The sequence below is a fragment of the Sus scrofa genome, chromosome 7 (genome assembly GCF_000003025.6).
Source record: "Sus scrofa isolate TJ Tabasco breed Duroc chromosome 7, Sscrofa11.1, whole genome shotgun sequence".
Lineage (NCBI taxonomy): Eukaryota > Metazoa > Chordata > Mammalia > Artiodactyla > Suidae > Sus > Sus scrofa.
This window is the reverse complement of record NC_010449.5, coordinates 21,248,242-21,270,134: the sequence shown is the minus strand read 5'-3', so window position 1 is coordinate 21,270,134 and position 21,893 is coordinate 21,248,242. Positions and strand designations below refer to the sequence as shown.

General features: G+C 39.2%; 1 long non-coding RNA gene and 6 other non-coding genes across 8 annotated transcripts; 2 read left to right on the top strand and 5 right to left on the bottom strand.

Moving 5' to 3' along the window:
- Positions 99 to 15,660, bottom strand: LOC110261678. 2 transcript variants are annotated; one of them, XR_002346129.1, is made up of 6 exons: positions 14,197 to 15,660; positions 12,314 to 13,296; positions 7,468 to 7,553; positions 5,577 to 5,667; positions 2,969 to 3,049; positions 99 to 425 (listed from the first exon to the last, which is right to left on the bottom strand). It is a non-coding gene; the product is annotated as an uncharacterized LOC110261678 (long non-coding RNA). The 2 variants fall into 2 exon arrangements; XR_002346130.1 differs by lacking the exon at positions 12,314 to 13,296.
- On the top strand, positions 3,401 to 3,483 carry TRNAL-UAA. Its single transcript has one exon. It is a non-coding gene; the product is annotated as a tRNA-Leu (tRNA).
- On the bottom strand, positions 8,641 to 8,713 carry TRNAR-ACG. The gene has a single exon. It is a non-coding gene; the product is annotated as a tRNA-Arg (tRNA).
- Positions 10,078 to 10,159, bottom strand: TRNAS-CGA. Its single transcript has one exon. It is a non-coding gene; the product is annotated as a tRNA-Ser (tRNA).
- TRNAV-CAC lies at positions 13,345 to 13,417 on the bottom strand. Its single transcript has one exon. It is a non-coding gene; the product is annotated as a tRNA-Val (tRNA).
- On the top strand, positions 14,814 to 14,887 carry TRNAI-AAU. Its single transcript has one exon. It is a non-coding gene; the product is annotated as a tRNA-Ile (tRNA).
- On the bottom strand, positions 19,868 to 19,941 carry TRNAT-AGU. Its single transcript has one exon. It is a non-coding gene; the product is annotated as a tRNA-Thr (tRNA).

Here is a 21,893-nt window from a genome sequence, read left to right as displayed (position 1 = left end):
AGCTGTTCCTTTTCTAATTCTTCAACCACTGAAGATTTTTGCTGCACTCACGAATTGGAAATAATCTCGTAGACGTAAAATTGAGGTTAAATGCAGACTTCATTTGTTCTACAGTAGTGACACCTACCTTCCTTGCCACCCCACCCCCTACCCCGGTCCCCCGGGAAACAGAGAAATCAACTTAAGGGAAAATGGAATAAAGCCTTCAGATAGAAATTCTAGTAAAGAAAATGACGATACTAGATTACGGGTGGCATTGGAAGTGAGATGGGTGTCTGATGGTCACTGACCATCTGAGTACTCCCTTTTCTTCTCGTCCCTTTTCCAGAATCAGTCCCCTGAGTTTCTGAGTCTCCGTGTGGCGATTAAGTGCTGCTTCATCCACCTGATTGTCTCCTTCTACTTTGTACACTGCCTTTTCAACCCTGTTGAAAGAGATATTTCTTATTGTTAAACACACGCAGACACACACAAAACGCAATTTAACACAATGCATATTTTCCTTTCTTTTCCCCCAACTCTCAATTATCACTCGGCTTCCACCAGAATTTCTGTCCAGGAGGATAATATATATATATTTTTTTCCCTTCTGTATCTCCAGGACCAGCAGTTCTGAACACAAAGTAGGCATTAGGTAAATATTCGTATGAAGTCTCACCATCAAAGTGTGTTTGCAAAGGTTGGGATTTTTTTTTTTTTTCTTTTTTCTTTTTGCCAAATCTGAGTAATACACCTATATAAAGGAACCAAAGCTCACCAAAGTCACCATTCATGACAAAACAATGTGGTTGTAAAGGCCACATTATTTTATAGAACACACAAACATTTTGAAAGTGAAAAACTAACAACAAACATGGAGAAAAAAAAAGAAATTTCAGATTTTGATAAAGGGCCGTTTTCAAAGGATGATGAAACCACCACTCAATACTTGAAATATAAGTCAATGTTCATTTAAAAATGGAACAATGTTGGTGAGGCATAGTCCCTCTGAAAGAGCTGATGGCTGACATTTTCTGGGAGGGGGCTCAGGGCAGGCTTTTGGAGGCTAAATAGGTTGACTTATACAGTGGAAGCGTGGTTACTTGGGAGAAACTGCCTTGTTTGATTGGCACTCAAAAGTATGTTAATTGAAGTGAGTGCTTCCCTGCCTGGCTCACTTTCAGAAAACAGGGGTTTACAGTGATTGGTTGTCATCAAAAGTATATTCACAAAAAGATTATTATTGATAGACTAAACCAGTTTAAGCTGGGGTCTGATGGGTACTTGTTATCATGGCTACAGAACAATCTATCTTTTCCTAAATTTGCGAGTAGTATGTGTTCTCAACATTTTACTTTGGCATAAAGCAAATCATTTGTTTGAATATCCAAGTAATATATGATAAAAATATTGCCTTTATTGATTGTTAATGACCTTTATTAATTTTTTAATGAACTTGAGGATATTATGCTAAGTGAAATAAATAAGAAAAAGGCAAATACTGTATGATCTCACTTGCATGTGGAATATAAAAAGAAAACCAAAATCAAAATCAAGTTCATAGACACAGAGAACAGACTGGTGGTTGTCCAATGTGGGGGATGGAAGATGGGCTAAATAAATAAATAGGGTCAAAATAAACAAATTCCCAGTTACAAAATAAATAAGCCATAAAGATGTAAGATACATCATGGTTAATAATAATGTATTGAATATTTGAAAGTTGTTAAGAGAAGGGATCCTAAGATTTTTCATCACAAGAAAAAAAATAGGTAAAAATATATGGTGACATGTTAACTGGACTTAGCGTGGTGATCATTTTGCAATATATATAAATATTGACTATATTTGATTATACCTGAAACTAATATATGGCTGTATGTCAACACTTCAATAAAAAATATTGACCAAAAAAGAATCACAATAATAGAATAAAAACTCTTGTGCATGTCAATGCATGAGGACTCCTTTCTCTGATATGCCCTTTCTTGCACCACCAATGCTGCTCTGTCTGACTCAGGCACCAACAGGCCTGGATTTCCCTCAGTATGCAAAGACAAGAATCTCTCAGGCCATGTCTTTGCTCACTAGCACGAGAGTATCTAAAAGGCCAGAGTGAGAATTTGGTGCTGGATGGATTAATGAAGTGAGTGACACATTCCTTTCTCCTGGTTTTATCAGGCAATGGAAGACATAAGCTTTTGAACTTGGTAAGCATTCTGCATTGCCAACAAGGGCTGGGCCCCTGCATCAATGGTTTTAAGATTGAGGATAGGTGCCCTTGGACTTTTTGTTTTTGTATGGTACAGCTGACCCAACCTTCTGGTATTATATCATTTAATCATATGGAACACAGAACTTGCAACTGTAAGGGACTTGACCAACCCAAAATTTGGTATGGTAGCGGGGTTCCAGGAACCACTTTTGGCATATGCCAAAAACTAATGACTGCGTGTATTTATTTTGGTGGGTGGCAAAAGGTGTTTTGCGATTTTTGAAACTTAATTCTATTCCACATGCTACTTCAGGATTTAATTTCATCTCTGGTTCCAGAAGGCTTCACAGAGTTTCAACACAACAGTACTCTTTGAATACCCATCTGGAACCCACTACCACATCCCTGAAGTGTCTGGCAAGTGTCTTACTGACTTGGTAGATTATGTGTATCTGACTCAGTCCTTAGCACATAATAGGTACTTAGGAAAGAAATTTCATTAGTTGATAGTTAGAATTCTAGGTTAAAATACTTCCTTTTAAAAAGCAGTGTCCCATATTCAAATTCCAAGGTCCACATGATTGCACCAGGTTTTTTCAAACATATTTCAAGAGGAACTTGTCTGGTTCTAAACCTGAAGCCCATACCTGGGCAATCAGATTCAATGGGTTTGGAATGGGGCTTAAATTCAGCAGGCAAAACATTTGTTCTCTAAGGTAGGTACCACCTTTGTAAAGTTATGAGACATGGTTCATGAGGCTGCATTCTTCTTACCTCTATTACTCCTCTTGCTTTTCAGATCCACTAAAAGAAGTGCCTTCTCTTGAGCATAAGTGGTGACAAAGTGAGTTGGGTCTGCAAAAGTGAATATGTATTCCTGTAGCATCATGTGTTTTTTTGGTCATAGCAGTCCTCATTTAATGCAAGTCCATAAAATCAGAGAAGGTTCAGTATTTCCCTAATCCTGGTTAAACTAATTAAACAAACTACTGATTAAGCTAATAAACTATGAAAATAAGTATTTTCATTATATTTTTCCAAGAAAAATTACAAGAATTTTTTTTCCTCTTTCTAAAGTTTGGTCCCAGATTTTGGTGGTGTAAAATTATTCATAATCTTTTAGGGACTAACACAATCTTTCAGGGGCTAGCAAATCTAAATAACTTTAATCCACTAATACTTAACATGTAAGCTGAGGAGCCCACCACCGGGATGGCCGAGTGGTTAAGGCGTTGGACTTAAGATCCAATGGACAAGTGTCCGCGTGGGTTCGAACCCCACTCCCGGTAGACCTGTTTTTATCAGCAGACTCCCATTTATCTGACCTCTTCTCAGAAAATGTGAGTTCCCTGTCCAAAATCGGAAAACAGTCTAGTGTACAGTTCGTTCTAAATTTCTTTTATCTAATCTGACAGCCTCTGCCTATAATTGAAGAATTGAGGTAATATTTACTGTAAATAGTGACATATTTGTATTCAAATCCACCATCTTCTTAGTTGTTTTTTGTGTGTTCCTTTTGTTCTTTTTCCTTTCTTTTTTCTCTTGCTTCTTGTCTTTGAAATATATGAGAATTTTATATGATTTGATTTTTTTCTCCAGCGTTGCCTTATCATTTGCGTATTAAATTTTTTTAATTGGTTTCCTTAGGGTTTTCTATATACAGCTACAATTAAAGTCTATTTTCAAATAATATTGTGTTGCCTCCTGTGCAGAGTAAGAAGCTTGCAATAGTATACTCTCTCCTGTATTGTATATTATTGTTGTCATAGATTTTTCTTTCATGTATGTTATAACTGTACATTAAGTCACTCCTACTTGTGCTTTATGCAGTCGATTATTTTTTGAGTGTTTAAAAATGGGATAAAGTACTTCTTACATGTACCTTCATTGTATCCATTTCTGCAGATACTCATTCCTTTGTATTCCTTCTTTCTGAAGACCATCTTATAACATTTCTTACTGTGCAGATATGATGGTAATACAGTCTTCTGTTTTGGTTTATCTGAAAATACCTTTATTTCTTTTTCATTTTTGGAAGCTATTTTTCGTTTGGTAGAGAAGTCTACATTAACAGTTTAAAAAAACTCTTTTGGGGTCTCTCAGCAGTTTAAAATGCCATTCCATTGTCTTCTGGCATCCCAATTTCTGATGAGAAGCCTGCTATTCTGATGCAAATCTCTAGCTAGCTTGAGATTCTCTGAGTTTGGAGCTGAGGTTTGATGTGTGTGTTTCCTCTGCTATGTGGAAGTGTAGCATTCCTATGAAAATTTTCACAGACTGAATTGGCATGAGGTGAAGAAGCAATTGCCTTAGGACACTTCTTGCACACAGATGCACAAAATAAGTGGAGATGAAACTAGATGCCCACAGACACAGTTCAAAGCTATAGCAGCTTGATGCTGAGTGCAGTTCCTGGAGGAGAGCTTGGGAGGAGAGCTTGGGGGTCTCACCCTCGCTTTTGCTAATGCATGCTGCCTCTCTAACGGCTCCCTTAAAAACAATTGTTGAGAGCTATTTTCACTTTTCATCTTCATAAAAGCAAAAATCCTCTTTCAATTTCTTTCCCTTTGCAAAAACAGGTACTAACGTAGGTCTTTCCTAAAAATGAAGTGGCAGCAACGTGGATTTTGAAAAGTGGGTGATACTTGTATTTCATTATCTTGGGAAAATACTCAGCCATTAACTCTTCAAATATTTCTTTCTGTCCTTTTCTCCTCTCTCTCCCTCTCTCTCTCCCTTTGGGATTCTGCCTACACATATATTAATCAATAACTCTTTGAGCTCTTTTTGTCTGTTTTTTTCTTGGTGTTTCATCTTGGGTAATTTCTAGGCCTACCTTCAAGTTTATTACTTGTTTTCTCAGCTCTATAGAGTCTACTTGTTAATCTATAAAAGGCATTCTATGTCTCTTTGTGAGTGTATTTACAAATGTAGCATATTTATTTAACTTTTAGTTTCCAACAATCTACTGAACTATGTCTTCTGTTTATGTATGTGTGTAACGATGGGGACCTACTAACTTCCACTGGTATCTGAAATGGGAGCAGTCTTAAGGGACTGAGTCCTAGTAACCTGTGCAATCTGATGCTATCTCCAGAGAGCTAGTGTCACAATTGTTTTCAACTCTAGGACATTCAGCTAGTGCAGTTGGTGGGGGGAAACTGCCACAGATTTGGTGGCCAGAAATGTCAGAAGTAAAGTGTTCTGTGTGAGTAGTAAAGACACACACAATGAAAAAGTTTTTTTCCCCCTAATACAGTTCTCAACCCCCAATTCCCCCTATTAGACTGCTTTTTGAAAAGGGACATGGGCCTTTTAAATAGTTATTTTCTTGTGCCAGTTGGCATTGAAATTTTTTGAATAGAAGGTGCAGGAGACACACCTTGGAAAAGAGGAAAAGAGTTTTGCTTTCTGGTACTGGGAGCTCTGGCAGCCCTTGGGATCTCAAGCATCCAACACCATTCTGTTGATGTCTATAAAAGTAGAGAGAAGAAATCAGGTATTCAATGATCCATTTACAAATATTTATGAACATCATGTGTGGTAAATACTCCAGGATGCAAAAATAATTAAGACCAGTTGTGGAGGTCTTACAAAATAATAATAATTAAAAAAACCCCCAGTGGTTTCTAGTAACTGCTGGAGTTGTTATTGCAAACTCTCAAATGGTAAAGTCATAAATTAAAGACAAAATATCTAATCATTTCAAAGCAAATCAGTGATAATTTCATAGCATACGAGAGGGGCATCCTCATCAGATGAGAATTATGAACTGTTTCGTGTCCAAGTAATAATTTATGGTGCCTCAGTCATGCCATATGTGGAATGATTTTTCATGCAGCTTTTTACATAGTTCATCCAGTCTTTCCCTCTCTTCTTTTAAAACTTCCATTGCCCACCACCTTCAGAAATCACATGTAAAAAGTAGACATCGGGATCTTAGTTTTCCCCATCATTTAGCAATTGAACAACACAGGTTTGATAAATTCCCCAACTGTGTTCAAATGAAAGATACCACTTTGCAAGATTATAAAGCCAACAGAGAAATCCTGACCAAATTTCAATCTTATGTTTACTAAGCATACTTTTTAAGCAGCCACCCACAGAACCTTCTTGAGTAGAAAAAGGAAAACAGGTAAAGAAATGTAATGTGAAAAGGTTTTCATTTTCACACACTAGGAATTGCTTTTGGAGGAGAATACAAACATTTTTTTGAAGTAAAAAACATAATTTTTTTTTTGGAATATGACACTACCATGGAGTTTGCTCAAAGGAGATAATGAATGTTCTTAAAAAAAAAAAAACAAAACAGAAAACAACCTCAAATTTCCAAACATGTGCTAATGATGATTGCTTTGGACAGAGCACCACTACAACATTCTGAGGGAAGGGAAAAAAATTCTCTCTCCACAGTATTATCTCTGTAGATTTTGGGGGGAAGAGGGATGATCCCAACGTACAGATTTTGGGGAAAAAAAAAAAAAGACACCTAAGTTTTCTCTTTTAGGTCCAAGAGTGATTTGATTATTATTTCAAAGGTCTTTTTGTTTGTTTGACGGGGAGATTTAAACAGACTTCTTTCTAAAACAAGCCTCCACCACCACCAAAAAAAAAAAAAAAAAAAAAAAAAAAAAAAAGTATTCAATGAAACTGAATTTATAAAAGAGAAAGAGAAATTTTTATAAATATATAAAGTCATTTGTAAAAGAGAAAATCAAACCAAAAATCTTGAGAGTAGAAAAGGTCGGTTACTTTGATTGGTTAAAGCCCCATTGAATAATACTAAAGTTGTGAGTGTCTCCATATAGAAGCTCTGTTTTTCCCCTTCTGCTGTGGAAGTTCCCTGTTGGTGTTAGCTGCAAAAAGTGGGTAATAAATACAACGCACTATTCCAGGGATACTTAAATTATGGTTGGCGGAACAGCAGCGTAAGCATCACCTTACTAAAATTCATGTGCTTCATCTTAGAACCAATATAGAGTCTCTGGGGGAAGGGAGGATTGAGAAGCCTAGAAACGTGGGCTTGATGTTCCTTCCTAGCAATTCTTCTGAGAGCTAAGGTTTGAGAAGCATTTACAGCAGCAAGTTTCAGATCCTTTGCACTGTTCTTCTGTCCCTACCCCATCCTCCCTTTTAATTAGCTAACAGCGCAACAGACTATCAAAAGAGGTCTAGACGCGTGTTAGGTTCACTCCTTAATTGCTAGTACCCCTTTACAACGCATATCGTCTAGAGTCAATACGCTTTTGTAAGGTAAAGACGTGAATACCTACAATGAAAGTCTCCTTTGCATATTTGTGTTTCCTTTTCCCAGCTTCACCTTGAGTTCCTTCCATGCTGCCCCGAGTGTCTGGAACACCTAGAAAGGAGACACAGCTCTTGAGACAGCACCCCCCAAACTGCCACTTTCCTCCTCTCCCTTGACACCCTCGCCTTCTTTTTGTCTGAGTAATTTTCTCTAGGATCCCTTACAACTCTGAACAGTTTCTTAGTCTCAGACTTGGGCGGTGAGGCTGCCGCGCTCTTCTGATTGAGATCCCGAGCTGGGCGGGGAGATTGAATAGCTTCCTTTGGAGTCAGGGCGGATCTTTGCCAAGATCGCTGATCCTAAGGGAGATGCTATGATTTAGTCTGTCCACAGATTTCGTCTGTCTTTCCTGATTCATTTTCTTCAGTTGATGTCTCTTCTTTTTCCTCTAGGACAGATGCTCAGAGACAGAAATTGTACAGGAGAAGAGAGAGAAGAGTGAGAGCCCTGCCCGATGAGGGAAAAAAGTAATGAAGAAAATACTGGTCATATTTTGTTTGTTTGTTTGTTTTTGATGCTTCTTTGATTTTTGAAAGTTAAGATAGACTTCCGATTCTATAAAATTCACATAAAAGTGTACAATTCAGTGTTTTTTGGTATATTCCCAGAGTTGTGCAACCAGCGCCATTACTGAATTTCAAAATATTTTCATAACCCACAAACCAACTCTGTACCCTTTCCCCAGCTCTTGGCAAATATTACTGTCTAGGGATTTTCCTATTCTGGACATTCATATGAATAGACTCATACAATATACAGCTTTTTGTGTCTGGCTTCTTTCACTTAGCATGATGTGTTCCAGGTTGATTCATGTTGTAGCATGTATCAGAAAGTCATTCCTTCTTAAGTCAAATAATTTAATTTTTCAAGTTGTCTTTCCAGAGAACTTTCAGTCAACTCCCCTTAGTATCAGTAAAAGAAATGGGATAAAAAGGACATTTCGGAAGAGATACATTAGCATCCATTTGGACTTAATGTACAACCAAAATCTCGCTGTATGGCAGGTAACATGCACTGCAAAGTACCAGATCATATATTTCAGCTTTCCAGGATTTGAGAATTTGTTTCTATTATCAATACACAGAAATACGAAAATCAGTACACGGAAAGCTTCCCCCCCAAGAAAAGAAAGGGTAGTCGAGCCAGCCAGGAGTCGAACCTAGAATCTTCTGATCCGTAGTCAGACGCGTTATCCATTGCGCCACTGGCCCCCCTGGTTGTGGAACTCTTTATTATTCATTATTCACTAGAATCACTGAGAAAACAGTTGCTTTATGAAGCAACAGGAAATTAGTTGAACAAGAAAGACCTGTGGAATCTGTCAAAGCTGACTGGTTACTTTTAGGGTCAATTTGCATAAGCTACATTCACTTAAAATATTTATAATTATGAAAGAATTTTCTGCCTTGGAGCATCATGTCTGTGACAGAAAAAATGTGGTTGGCATTTTCCCCCCATTTATGTGCTGGCTTGTTCCTATTTTGTGAACGATTCATTAACTTATGCAGTTGATTCATCTATCTCTTCATCAAGCCATTTCATTTTTCTTATGCACTTAGACATCGGAGCTGTGGATGGATCAATAATTAAGGACCCACTTAATTTTCAATTTTGATATAGTGAAAACGGAAATGGAATTAAATATATTCTTGAGGTGTTAATCATGTTTTCAATCTCACCCTCCAAAGAGCGAAACTCTTTATGGAGGAAATAATTTAAGAATCTCTGCAGCAGGCAGGACATTCCGAAACACGCACCCTTCCAAATTAGGCGAAACGGAGGTAGTAAATTCAGTAAAAGTAAACACTTCAAGAATCAAAGTCACATAGGAACTTAGAAGTTCAGCATTAATATCATTATAAAATTAAAGAATACCGGCCATGATTACATAAAGTAGCTAGCTATGTTTAAGGGCTGAATGTAAGCAAAATAGGCACGTGGAAATACAAAAGTGTTTATAAGGGAAGATGGTACTTTGAGAGCGAGAAGTCCAATAGTTTGTGTCCGAGCGCTGCCACAGTGCCCACAGCCGTTATCCAGACTCTTCCCCCATTAGATTTTATTGCCTTAGTTCAAGTCGTGCATCTTCTCTTTGGCTCAGTTTCTTCATTTCCAAAGTACAGTATTTTAAAGGGCGCTTGGGGGCGGGCACGCGCGCACACACACGGATATTTATGATCCTAGACTTTTATGGTTCCCACTAGTCTGGTTTTTATTTGTTTCTTTTTAAATACCAGGAAAATCTTTAAGAAAGCTACCTGCACTTCTATTATCAGAACGGGGAATTTTATTACAGATTTTCAAAACAAAATTTCCTGTTTCTCCTTACCATTGGGATCTGCTGTTACTTTCAGATTGAACAAATTCCACGCAAAACAAGCAACTGTTTTGAGCATTCTTTCACCAGGTCTTTGGCAGGTTGGAGGAGGAGGTTATAGAGAGGCAAAATACAGGGATTGCACCCTGGTCGGTAACAGGCCTCTTACTTCTCAGTTTGCTTGTGGAATAAGACAAGCAACGATCATCCGCAGTCCAATTACCACTGTAGGATTTGAATGTATAAGGTGAAATGAAACGCTGTGAGCAGGATTTGAACCTGCGCGGGGAAACCCCATTGGATTTCGAGTCCAACGCCTTAACCACTCGGCCATCACAGCTTGAATTTTTGTTTCTATTAAGGCATTGAAAAACACATCCGTGTAGGGCTGTGATTTATAATCCTGCCTACAAATTCTGGCCACTCTTGCTTGTTTAACATGTTTACTTTAAGCAGTATGCAAAGGGAGATCACTTCCCAAACTCCTTCATCAGATCTCTCCACTCAGCCGTTTCCCTGCCTTAACCAATTTGTTCCCATCCCACCAGGCTCCAGGCTGTAGAGTCTCGCCTCTGAGAGAAGGCAATATTCCAGCATCATAAGAATCCTAGATTTTCTAAAATTTTCTACAGTCTTCCCGGATTGCCTAGTTTTGCTTCACACTCAGCAGGGAATGAAGTAAGAGTTGTATTGTGTGCCGATGAACTTATTCATTTGTGTTCTCCACAGACGAATACGCTATGCCTTGCTGCTATGCAGGACAATTGGACAGGATCTACCAATATTTCAAATGCATATACTCTTTGATACAGCATTTCCACAAATGTAAAAGACTTGAAAGCATGACTGGTTTCCCTGCGCTCCCAAAGGAACACTTTGGAGACTTAAATAATCTTGTGATGAAGACTGTGAAATTCATGCAAGTTAAAAAGCTCTTTTGAAAATTTTTTTTTTTTTTTTCCTTAGCTTGATCTTGATTGTCTTCCTAGTCCTTCTACTCTACCAGGAATCCCCAAGGGTGGGGATGGGGGTAAAGAAGAAAGAGGCTGTTTAAAATGATGGTATCCCGGAGTAGTCACTGTTTATCTCCTCCTCCTTGTCTCCTCCTTGGCAGGTTAACTTTTGTGGGAGGTTCTTTTCATTTCTAAATGGTTTCTCAAATTTTCTGTGCCACTGTGAGCCTGCCATATTCTTCTATCCATCGATAGTCCCCAAGGAGATAGTCTTTCCCTTTTCCTGGATTGATGCCTCCTGGATTGGCAGTTGTGAGAGGTCAAATGTGTATGGGTGCTGCCCAATGAGAAAAACTTGCTGGAGAAAATACTGGTAAATTATTATCATTTTTTATTTATTTATTTTTCTTCTTTGGCCTCACCCCCAGCATGTGAAAGAACTTGCACCACAGCAGCAACCAGAGCTGCTGTGACAACGCCAGACCCTTAACCGCTTCATCACAAGGAAACTCCCTAAAACTCCTTTGATTTTAAAATTTGACCAAGTGTCTTTCTCTGTCAACTTCCTTTCTCAATTTCAGGAAGAAGTGGGAGGAAGAAAGAAATCTTAGAAGATGACTCCTTTGATGGCTATGAAGACTCAGACTCAACTGACAGTCAAGACTCTATGGTTGGGCGGCACTTCTGAATGTGAAGAATTAATTCAGGATAAGTTCCTTTCAAAATGCTTTAAGAGTTGATTTCAGCATCACTTGTTGGCCGCTGGCCTCCCTGCACCGAAGGTCAGCATCAACTTATCCTTGACTAAACATAGCTGAAGTTAGGAAAGGACATGGATGTTTTGGGGATTGCTATAGACCCACTGTACTCCCCCCAAATTGATATGTTGAAAACAAATATCCAATGTGCTGATATATTGGGGGGGGGGTTAGGTCATGAGGATGAAGTCCACATGAATGGGATTAGATCCTCATAAAAGAGATACCAGAGAGACCTTTCACTCTTTCCTTCATGTGAGAACACAGTGAAAAGACTGATGTCTATGAGATAGGGAGCCAAGAATCAAAATTTCACCAGACTGAGAGAATCAAAACCAGCCTCCAGAAATGTGAGAAAGGAATGCTTGTCCTTTAAGACACCTGGTTGATGGTATTTTTGTTACAGCAGCCCATATGGACTAAAACTGGGAGGGAGATGCAAATGAGACCCACGATTGAGCCAAATTCTGGAAAGGTAGACCCAGTCACTTGAGGTCAGTTTGTACAATACACATTTGCATAAAATTTACATATTTAAAACAACAGTAATCAGCTTTCAACTTCAGAACAGATGGTAAGATAATAAAGGTCTGGGTGGACTACTTTATAACATAGTGATTAAAAACTTGTTATCGCTTGAGGTAGGGTAGGTAAGGAGTACTGTTGGCTCAGCCAGCTAAGAGCTCACTGCTTCTGATAGTCTTTATAATGGAGTATAAAGAAAATAATAGCATTCAAAAAAAAAAAAAAAAAAAAGAAAGAAAGAAAGAAAATAGCACTAACCATGTCAGTATCTTCTTACCAGTTGCCAGTTCATTAATTTTCTCCATCAATGAAATGACACCCGAAATAGCAGATGCAATTGAAATAATCACTTGACAGGGTTAACAATAACTCATTTTCTATAGCCCACTTATCTTCTGCAGGTGAATGAGCAAGTTGAAGAGACTCTCTGCCCTCCTACCTCTTTCAAGTTCTTGATGTTGGGACTGATTGTGTTACGTTTAATTATTTCATAGAAGAATTTCTGGTGACTTGTTCTGATTGGTCTTTTAGGCCATAATAGCCTTCATTCCATTAGTCATAGAAAAAATATAGAAATTTTGTCTGAAATTGGAGAGGTAACCACAGGATGGGCTCAGGGACCTTCTGTGCCCACAGTGAAAGGGACCAGAAGCAAAACTTCATTGGCTTTCTGACCTTCAAGATTACCTACTTTGCCTGGAGGACAGCAGTGCTGTTTTGTATCTCTAGGAATTAAAACCAGGTCAGAGTCATTTCTCTGGTAATCCCTGAAAAATCCATTTACTTGCCCCCAGTGCACAATCACTTTGGTAAATGGGCTCCGGTCCCTTTAGGAAAGGCTAGGAATAAGAATAAATTAAAAAATTTTAAACATATTTTAAAGTTTTTGGCAATGTGCCAGTGGTCTTTCCCTAGGAAACTGGATTTCTCTTCATTCAAAGTTGGCTTGAATCTGGGAGACTTTTCTGCAACAGATCAGGTTCAAAAGAAAGGTGCCCTCACGGTCGGTTCCTGGTGAAGCCTCTTTTCATAGAAATCTAAATTCCAAAGAGAGCAACCTTTTCCGGGGCGCCAGTTCATCTCCTTCCACTGGTACTTTCCCAGGGACCCTGGCAGGCCCGGAGGGACCCCAGCAGAGAGAGAAGCGATGCACCAGGGCGGGACTCTCATGATAGTTCTTAGTTTCAGACAAAGAGCAAGCGCGACGATTTTGTTATTTGGAAGTATAAGCGAGTTGAAATCTGAAATTTCAGAGAAAAAGACTGCATTTCAGGTAAAAGAAAAACGTGTGTTTCCGCCCGGTTTCGAACCGGGGACCTTTCGCGTGTGAGGCGAACGTGATAACCACTACACTACGGAAACCACCGGTTGCTTTTGGTGCCGCCCTTTGCCTGCAGAAGCTACGTTGTTTCACTTCATGCCAGTTTAGGAAATGTCATTGTTGCAGGAGGTTTCTCTCCCTTTTTTTCCACGTATGAAAAAAACCACGAAAACAAAACCAAAAACAAACAAGAAAAACCAAACCAGAAACCCATAACCCCAGTTATTGAATAAATTCCAGGCATGCTGCTAAGGCAGCATCTTGGAGAATTTTTAATTTAAAAATTGATTTTTCCATTCACCTTCCGCCGAATTTTTACTAGAGAACAAAGAAAATGAAGCCAAATGGTGAACAGATGGTGGACAAAATTAAAGGAATGTACCGAAGATAAGAAATATGATCCTACAGCTTTAAAAAAATTTAAAAATTTATAAATTGCATAAAGTAAAATCAATAAACGAATAGTTAACCTCTCTCATTAATAGAAATATTTCTCTTCAAAAAAATCTTCCAAATCTTACTTGATATTATGTATATATACAGTTAATTAACTTCAGGTGCAACAAAGAATAGAAAAGTAGGGGGGGGGAAGAGGTGGGTGGGTGGGTTATAGGGTCCAAGAGATAAAGGAAAACAAGCAGAGGGTGAAGCAGAAATTTGCTGCTCCACTGGTCCCTGAAAGGGTTGACTCGCACTTGCACATGGATTGGGCCAGGCTCAAAAGGGCAAAAGCTGCTTGGCCATGGCTTCAGTTCCCTTGCTCCACTTAGATTCCAGTGTTTCTCCCTGGTCCCTGTCATGACCCTGACTCCAGACTCACCCTGATCTCGACGTCCCTTGTCATTCTTTGGGGATGACGAGAGATCAGAGAGATCAGATAGAGGGGCAATCCTCCCAGTCCTTTTGCGTCCTCAGACCCTCAATTGGGCGCCACCAAGTGTCCTATGACGGCACTGCAGCCTTTTCTACCTCTGGACGCACAGCGCAAGAGTTAACCTGAAGCCAAGCGACTAAAGGCCTCTGGCAAGAGGTGACCTGCCCAGACGATCTCCAGGAGCAGAAAATTTGCACTCCGAGCGCTGCGCCGGGGGGTTTTGTGGTCAGTTCCGTGATTTGCCCTCCGCCATCTCAGGCTTGCAGCAGCTTCGCGTTTGCCCCGGACCTTCTAGGAAGAGCTGCAAGGAAGTAGTTGCTCCGGGACAGTTATTTGAGGCTTCATCTGTCGTTTTGAGAAAGACTGAGTTTTTCCAGGGAGAAGTACGTTCATCCGTGACGGCAGCTGAGATTTATTTTTTCCTTTTTTGATTAAAAAACAAACTTTTTTCTTTTAGTTAGTAGTAGTAGCAGCAGCAGCAGCAGCATTTGGGCAAGAGCAAAGTCACTGACTTTCATTAAATTAACTTTAAAAGAAGTAAGTAAAAGACTGTGCCTAAGGGTGGCCGGTTAGCTCAGTTGGTTAGAGCGTGGTGCTAATAACGCCAAGGTCGCGGGTTCGATCCCCGTACGGGCCACTGCTCTGATCGTTTTCTCACGTCCTCCAGCTACCTCCCCGGAGGAAATTACTGCATTCTGTCCATTTTCAGTCCTTACATCAGCAATCTGGTTGTAAGCGTTTTTTTTTTCCTTAGAAGAAATAATATACCAGAGTCAGGATGGAAAGCTTTTCAAGAAAACTGAATGAGGTAAGGCGGGTGTATTTAGGGAAGGGGAAATAGGGAGAATTGGAAAATTCATTGAATCATACTGGAAAAAACTTGAGCCGATAATGTTTTGATAGTTTATACTTATGACATGCAAAAACCTTAATCTTCTTCAGGAGCTGTCAGCATTTGTGTTATATCTAACAGTTACCTTGGTGCTGCCACTTACCAAGCCATTTACAATTCATCTAATTTCTTAAACAAAACAAAACAAAACAAAACAAAACTTTTATCATAAAAGCGTTGGATTTAAGGTTTGAATGACAAAAATGAGTGCGAAATGGGGCACAGGAGGGCAAGAACCCCTGGACCACTGTCAGTCTGAGCACCTCACTCTCCCTGTCTGTCCTTTTCAGGTCTGGGCTCTGAGTCTCCGTGTGCCCAGCACGAGCCTCCTCTTGATTTTCTCCTCCATTCTTGCACTGTCCCTCAGACTCCCAGCATATTTTCATTCTTTCTCTTCTTTAAAAGTATGGGATTACTATGAAAACGACATGTACGATATTGATTAAGTAATGACTTAGGGGATGTCTCGAGCACAGTGCCAGGGACAAAGTGGGTGCTCAATCCAAGAAGGCAGAGCTTTCCTCTGTTTGGTTACTGGTGCATTCTTTATATCAAGAACTGTGACAGGCTCAAAGACAGTGCCTGAATTTTTTTTTTTTTTTTAATTTTAATTAACAAAACAGGGAGTTCCCGTCGTGGCTCAGTGGTTAACGAATCTGACTAGGAACCCTGAGGTTGTGGATTCGGTCCCTGGCCTTGCTCAGTTGGTTAAGGATCCAGCGTTGCCGTGAGCTGTGGTGTAGATTGCAGACGTGGCTCGGATCCCACGTGGCTGTGGCTCTGGTGTAGGCCGGCGGCTGCAGCTCCGATTAGACCCCTAGCCTGGGAACCTCCATATGCCACAGGGAGCAGCCCTAGAAAAGGCAAAAAAAAAAAGACAAAAAAAAATTAACAAAAGATATCCACCCCACACCACTGTATACTAAATAATATACCTACAGATTTGAAGTACAAAAAGGATTCGACAGGTCATTGCTAACTTTGAAGGTGAAGGGGGCCACCAGCCATGGAATGTGGGTTTTCACTACAAACCGAGAATGACTGCTAGCTGACAGCCTACAAGGAAACACAGACCCCAGTCCTACAATTGCAGGCAACTTGCAGACAGTCTGTATGACTTTGGAAACTGTTTCTCTCCTAGAGACTGCAGTAAGAAACTCAGCCCTGGGACTCCTTCGTGTTAATGGGAATATTGTTTTTATTATTATTATTTGTTAATCTTGGATAAGGTGATACGTTCACATCGTCACATCGTCAGTAACTGGAATGGGTGGTATACAGTGAAAGAAAAATTAACGTTCTTTCTTCATTTTCACTGTATAAAATGAGTGTAATTTTGTCCTGACTTTGTCATCACTTTTGTGTTAGGTACACTACATTTGTTCATTGTTATTCAATAAAATGTATTCTCTCTCTCTCCTATTGATTCAGAAGTGTCTGTTGGATGGCAAGACTGTTTTCTCTCCCCCAGCAAGAGTCTCACAAATCCGTGTGCTTCTTGTTCAGAGTTCTGGAAATTCTGACTTAGTAGAATGGTCTTAAAAGTGTTTAAGCCACACCATAAGGAGCCTGTATGCGAAAGTACCTGGCAAAGGCTTTTGAGTCAGTCCTTTGTTGAAGCTGAAGCACTCTAGCACGCAGCTGACTGCAAGTGCTTTCAGGCAAGCATCAAAGACAAACAAAATAATTACATATAAAAGACAAAAGATTTTAAAAGGCTATGATTAATTTATTATAATTTTCTGAAGTGAATGATCTGTTGAGAGTTTATAGCAAGTCTAAATGGCATTTAATTTTTAAATTGTTTACATTCTGGAACTGGCAGAACTTTTTCTCAAACAAAGGATTATATTTCCAGACACTCCTGCTCTATACTTTAATTCTCCAAAGGGCCCATTAATTCACTTGGGAGTGCAGTCCTGTGTCAGAAAACTGGTGTGTAAAGGGCCCTTAGAATTGAGGTGCTGCTGTGGAAGTCATCATAAGCAATTGACTAGACTATGCCTTGCAGATTTAAGTACCTGAAACTACAAACTTGGAATGCCTATTCCATTACAAACAATTCCAACACAAATTTTTTAAATGCTTACTTATTGATTCATTGGAAAATAAAGTTGAACAGACTGCATGTTGGTAACATCTTAGTGATAGCATGAAATTAATTCTGATCTTATGGACTCCTGAAATCAGTCCTAAGGTAAAGCGTCAGATTGTTCTAGAATGTTGAAGAGCAGAGTGAAGGACAAAATTTGGAAATAAATTTTATTTGCCTTTATTTATAATTCTTAGGCTTGAAAAGTCATGAAATATGTGAAAATCTGGGAAGGACTGCTAAATTTTGATGGGCTTGTTTCCTTGGTTTACAGCTTATCACCTTCACTGACCATATGACAGAGTTTTGCTCTAACTTTATTAGGTACTTTATTACTGAAGAAAATAAAGGTTTCTCATCTAGGAATAAGGTAAAGTTCTTTACAATCATGTTAATTTCTATGTTTATTTTTAAATATTTTGTTGTTACCTTGAAACACGTAGCCAAGTATTTTCTCAAGCATCCATGATCCAATTCCTATCCTAAGTGTTCAAATGTTCCGACAACTTTCAATTCTTGCCTTCCCCAAATCAAATCCTAAATGTCAAATATAGCTTTCACCATATCTTTTGACCTTTTTTTTTTTTTTTTTTTTGGTCTTTTTGCCATTTCTTGGGCTGCTCCTGCGGCTTATGGAGGTTCCCAGGCTAGGGGTGGAATTGGAGCCTACGCCAGAGCCACAGCAACTCAGGATCCAAGCCTCATCTGCAATCTACACCACAGCTCACAGCAACACCGGATACTTAACCCACTGAACAAGGGCAGGGATCGAACCCGAAACCTCATGGTTCCTAGTTGGATTCATTACCCACTAAGCCACGTCGGGAACTCCACCATATCTTTTGGACCTGAAAGTGTTTTTGAGCTTTCCCAGAAGGCCCCTGGAAAATCATTAAGATTTGTTTTCCACCTTGCAGAAAGAGCGATCTGGAAAGTAATCTGATATATTACTCGATGAGTTGAATAGGAAAAGCTATCAAATTGGAAGGGATGCTAGAGGAGGAAGAAGGAGAGGAGGAAGGGGGAGGAAGGAGGAGGGGAAGGAGAGGAAGAAGAAAGGCAGTACTAAGGAGGAGGAAGAGAAAGAAGACGAGAAGGAAGAAAAGAAAAGAAAATCTTAGTCTTCTCTTGGTCAAACTTGCATGGGCAATTTATTTTACTAACACAAATATTTCAGAAATTGTATACTCAATGGGAAATTCCTAGGATTTATCAGTGCCCACTCTTCATATTATGTTTCTGTTCACCAGAGTGTTGTTTTGTCTGCTACTAGACAACAGCAGTAGAGTACGATGAGTCATAATTTTAGTTATTTTTCTAAATGTTAACCTGGTTGCACTTTGAATCAAACATCTTCTAGGCAACTGGCTTTCAATTGAGGGTTTGCATTTACTTAACATATGAAGGCTTTTTAATACATAAATGTGGAGGGTCCTACTCCAGACTCACTGAATCTCTCTGCTTGATATATTGCAGATATATTCTTATTACAAGGTTTGGATTTTCATGGTGTATTATGTCACGGGATCACTACATGTTATATATCAAGATTTTTTTTTTTTTCTGTTAGTATTAGGTTCATTCACATTTATAAATTATATGCCCAGTTTACCGTCTTCTTTGAAAATATGGTTGATTGTTATGTCAATAGCTATTTTGTCTTAAACTTACTTTGGAAAGTCTTTGTTGTTCCTTGTTATTCTTGTTCCAAAATTCCTTGTGAGTGGCATTAGTCTTGTTATAAACTCTTAACAGATCTTTCACTTCAGAAAGGTTTGTTAGTCAAGTTTGTTATTTAGATTTCAGACTGACTGAGTCTAAAGTTGTCTCTGCAGATTAATCTTTGCCCTTCCCGCCCTTTGTGAATGTATGTCTTTATAGGCAAATAGGAAATGGTAGAGCTTTTCTTGCATCTGTTTCTTCTCATTTGTCTTCAGCTCACAATAATCCTAATGCCAAAGGGGCATATTTTGGGTGGCAGAATCTGCTACCCTTCATGACCACATTTTTTGCTCACATTCCTTGGGAAGTGCTGCTGTGAACAAACAGGAAAATGAAACCATGTTTGTGGTGAAGTATCAACAGGATTTCAGGCATAATGCAGGATGACTTCTAACAAAGGGAAAAACAGGACTGGTGGAACTCCAATCATAATCTTTGAATTCCCTTTAGATAAAAGGAAAAGTACTAGAGTTCCCTGGGCCCAGCAGCTAAGGATTTGGCATTGTCACTGCTGTGGCTTGGGTTCAATCACTGGCCATGAACTTACTAGTTCTTTGCCTGACGCTGACAACCAAACTCCATCATTTAGCTGAAAATGTTGGATATCACAGGTTAGGAGAGCTGGGACTGAACTTCCAAGACAGAATTTGGAATGTTACTCTCTATCAGGTACTGTGAGATAATGTTTGCTTAATTCATGTACAATCATTGGCAAATCCATCACTTTCTATCAGGAATCTCATTCATTTTTCTCTTAATAATTCTCTTCATCTTTGATGCTATTATCTGGCAAAAGACTCTACCACTGGAATAACAATTCAATACAGGCTTTACCTGTGATAAATTCTTCAATGCATCTCCCATATGTTTAGTGCTAACTAAGTAGTTGAAATATAAAAACCGAATAAGGAAGGCCCCGCTGGGATTCGAACCCAGGATCTCCTGTTTACTAGACAGGCGCTTTGACCAGCTAAGCCACAGGGCCCCTGCTGCCTTTCTGTTTAGTTATATCATATTTATAACATTTTCTGTGAACTACAGCAATTTGTCAGATATGTACTTGATTTTGTGACAAAGAGAAAGAATCTGTATTTCTGAACTCATGCTAAAGCAGAAACTTCAACATTAAACACATAAAAATGCATTCTTCAGTGCGAGGTTTTAAAAATGATTTAAAACTGGAGTGAAATTCTTATTTCATGGTGACTATCGCCCTCTAGAGGAAATATTGGATATTGCGACACATTTTAAAAAATTCAGTTTGTCCACAAAGTGAAGTCATTACTGTATTTCAGGGAATTTTTCTAGGTACTGGAGATAGAACAGCGAACAAAACAAACAAAAACCTCTTTACCTATAGGATTTGTATCCTTAGAAGGAAGTATATAAGCAAGTTTCAAAAATTTGCCCCAGCACCCAATCCCCAAACAACTGAGCCGTTAGAACAAATTCTGCTGCCGCCAGGAATAGGGGTCCACGGTGCTACTTTCTGAGCTAATTCACTGCACGTGAGCAAGACTATCATGCTTCTTTCTATTTAATCTAACCTAGCAAGAAAACAAGCAAAGATAAGGACACACTGATGCACGGGAGATTCTTCTCACAGCACCGATGCCGATGGGTTAAAATTGACTTGATTCCTAGCTTCATAGATTGTAAAAATGAGTGGAGAATGCAGAGAAGTAAAGAGAAAATTAGGGTACAGTGTGGTAAATAACCTTCACAAGATGCTGTGGGTGCCTCTAACTTGGGCAAAGTGCAGGAGTGTCAACTTAGCAGGGTCACGTAGTCACATGACCTCTCTTCTCAGTTTCTGTGACAGGGTTGGTGATTGCAGAAGGAGTTTGGTATGTTGGCATGCATACTTTTAGGTTTCCCCAGCTGTAAACAAATACTTTTTGGTTTCTTACAAGAAAAAAATATGAGAACAAGAATTCCATGTTGCCATGATTGGTGAGTGGGAAGGTTCTGAACTTAAAGTTTCTAAGTTACATATCTCCTTGGGTTCAATCCTTGCTTCTGGCACATGATTTTTATTTCTAATTTGTTTTTTTGCAATAAGAACTGGAAACCGCTCATGTTGGTTCCAGGAAACCTATGAATTTCTGTCTATGCTTAGGCTATTTGATTATTTTTCTCTCTCCTATAATACTATACCTAACCTCCAGAGCACAGGAAAGAAAAAAAAAAAAAAAAAAAAAAGTCATAGCCAGCAGTTTAACAGGTACATGGTTGAAACTTTCCACCACAGTCTTTGCCCACCATCAGTTTGGTATCACCACCATAAGCCCATCAGTTTTTGAATTTACTGTAAATTGATTCTAAAGAGAAACGAAAACTGAGAGGACCTTGAGAGACTATGAGAAGACCTCAAACAATTAGGATTAGGCAGCCCGCAATCATCCTCCTTTGTCTGGTGGCCATTGCCAATGACTTGACCTCTGAAAGGAAGGCTCTGGAAATCAGGGCCCAGAGTTTGAAGGACATTTGTTCGATTAGATCAATATTATGTCAAAGGAAGGAGGGAGGAGAAAGAGAGGATTGCACGGGGGAGGCAAAATTTCTACTCTACTCTTAGGGTCTCTAGCTGGGCCTAAGGATTAAAGTAACACAGATTAATAGGAGAAAAAAACATACAAATTTTATTAAGCAAGTTTTACTGTACATGGGAGCCCTCTCAAGAAAAACGAAGACTCAAAGAAGCAGTAAGAGCCCAATGCTTTTGTACTAGGTTGGACAAATATTGTGAAACACGACAAGACAAAAGGTCTTGGACTTGGGCCATTGATTGTGGAAAAGTGACTAGAAAAGTAAGGGTTAGTTTAAAGAGGGTTTGTTTGTTTTACAAATTTCTCTCTGCCTGGACACCCCCCAACCCCACCCCAGCCTCTGATAGTAAGAATGCTTCCTTCCTCCAGGTACTGGGTGGGTGGGTGG